Here is a 2769-nt window from a genome sequence, read left to right on the forward strand (position 1 = left end):
CTAACTTATTCTGCTTCCTTTTCTCCCTCATAAAACTTTAGAACAAACTTATTTGTATATGCAAAGAAAACTTTGCACCAGTTTTGATAAATATTTTGCTAAATTTGTGCATCACATTGGAAAGAGCTGACAGCTTTACTGAATTGAGTCTTTGAACATGTGAAGGCAGCACACATCTCCATTCATGGATATATTTTTTGGTATCTTTCATCAGTGGCATATCTGGGCAAGGAAATTGCTTTACTCCCCTCCATCATTTCTCTTTCCCTTTGTTTAGTAAGAAAAGACCACTTCATCCCAATCTCACAGCGATAAGCAAGTCTACAGAAGCAGAAAGCAGGAATACAGTTATTTTATTCTTATCTCACCCGCATGTCATGGGGATCTCACAGGCCTTCCAAGGCAAAGGTCAGTGGCTCTTCAGGGATGCCTGGAACCATATTAAGTTCACTGAGCCATCATAGGAAGTTATGTATAAATTATTAGGCAGGTCTGAGCTCTCTGGGGCAAGTGTCACTAATTGAGTAGGATAGAGCAGGCGGTAACATGCTGCCTGCAGGTTGGGCTTGGCTGCCATGGCCCCACAGTTGACGTCATAGTTCACCTCTGCCTGATCTCAGCAGTGTTGATGTCATAGCAGACTTTTGCCTGTTCTCAGCAGTGTTGATGTCATAGCTGACTTTATCTGCCCCATCTCAGCAGTAGTGACATCATAGCTGACTTCACCTGCCCGATCTTAGCAGTGCTGACTTCATAGCTGACTTCTGCCTGATCTCCGCAGTGATGACGTCATAGCTGACTTCATCTGCCCAATCCCAGCAGCGCTGATGTCACAGTTCACAGCTGCTGGATCTCAGCAGCGCTGACGTCACAGTTCACAGCTGCTGGATCTCAGCAGTGCTGACGTCACAGTTCACAACTGCTGGATCTCAGCAGTGCTGGCAGTCACAACCCACTTAGGTGAGCCATAACTACAGTGGTACAGACACGATTCTATCACGAAGGAGGGGTCTCGTCCACAGACCTTTCATCATGGTTTATCATTGGCAAAACCAAGGAGCACTCACTATTCACAGAGCTAATTAGTCAGAGGATAGATGCACAGAATCAACATAAACCCGTCAGACTGTATGAATTTTGACTATATTCATTAATCCATTCTGTATCCAAGGACTCAAGACAAATATTTAACATCTGATAAGTGACACTGAGCTGAGCAATAAGATGTGAATATTTATAAGGTGATTGTCACAGAGGTGCCTCGGTCCATCTGTCACTAACGAGTTTGCCTCTCTGTACCCACAGCTCTTCCTGGACACCTGTGATGTGTCACCATCCTCAAGGTGCAGCAGTGGCTGAGGGGAAAAGCTAAGGTAGTGGCCAGGTGGTGACTATAAGGTAGAAGTCCTGATCACCAGGGAGTGGTCAAAGGAGGGCACAAGTCAGAAGTGTCCCTTTCCTGGAGGAGGTGGAAAGGACGTTGACCTTTGGATTTTGAGAACTGCCTCTTGTATAAACAAACATTTCTGCAAGGCTGGAGAAACTGGTTTCGGAAATCACTTTGGAAATAGTTAAGCAAGGTCATCTGGGGCCTGCATTTTGCCAACTGGGTGTGTTTTCTTCCCTGCTCGCCCCAGCCGATCTAAACAGGTATGTCTGGAAGTGAATGCTCCATTATGCTGTGAGCTCTGCTGGCCTCAGCCGAGGGAGCCTAGACAACCACGATGGTTTGCGACTTCTGTCTTCTCCCAGGCATGCTAGTCGGGTATTTCAGCCAGTTCTGATAAACAAAGAGCAGAGAGAACTGGCTGGCTTAGGGGTTGGCAGCTTCTCTGGGTGTAGTTTCAGTGGCAAGCCTACCATGGGTAATTGCCCCCAAGGAAGCGAGCCAGTGCAGTTACAGCAAGGCTCATGGCAAAGAAGAATGACTTCCTGATGTTTGGTGAACGAACAGATTTGGGACTTATCTGGGAAGATCCAGGGAGGAGAAACAAGTGGCATGAGGGGGTGTTTTGCAACAATATTTAATAGAAGAAAGATAGTCTTGTTCTTTATTTTCATTCTGCTACTTGTGGGTTTGCCAGTTTTGGATTGATTGGTTTTCCTTAAAGAGAAGACTTTGAGAAAAAGAATGAATAAGATGATTTTTTTGGGGGGAGGGGAAGATAGGGTTTCTCTGTAGCTTTGGAGCCTGTTTGGATCTAGCTCTTATAGACCACCAGGCTGGCCTTGAATTCACAGAGATCCACCTGCCTCTGCCTCCTGAGTGCTGGGATTAAAGCACGTGCCACCACCACCCAGCTTTTTTTTTTTTTTTTTTTTTTTTATTTTTATAGTCTTTTTTTTTTTATTCTTTTTTAATTAAAATTTCCACCTGCTCCCCATTTCCCATTTCCCTCCCCTCCTCCCAAATATTGCCCTCCCCCCACTTCCCTCCCCCTATCCCCACTCCTCTTCTCCTCCCCCCACTCCATTCCCCCTCCCTCTCGATACTGAAGAGCAGTCCAAATTCCCTGCCCTGCGGGAAGACCAAGGTCCTTCTATCTACGTCCAGAAAGGTGAGCGTCCAAACAGGCTAAGCTCCCACAAAGCCAGTTCATGTATTAGGATCGAAACCTAGTGCCATTGTCCTTGGCTTCTCATCAGTCTTCATTGACCGCCATGCTCAGAGAGTCCGGAATCAACCCATGCTTATTCAGTCCCAGACCAGCTGGCCTTGGTGGGCTCCCAATAAATCAGTTCCACTGTCACAGTGGGTGGGTGCATCCC

Source organism: Chionomys nivalis, chromosome 20 (genome assembly GCF_950005125.1).
Source record: "Chionomys nivalis chromosome 20, mChiNiv1.1, whole genome shotgun sequence".
NCBI lineage: Eukaryota > Metazoa > Chordata > Mammalia > Rodentia > Cricetidae > Chionomys > Chionomys nivalis.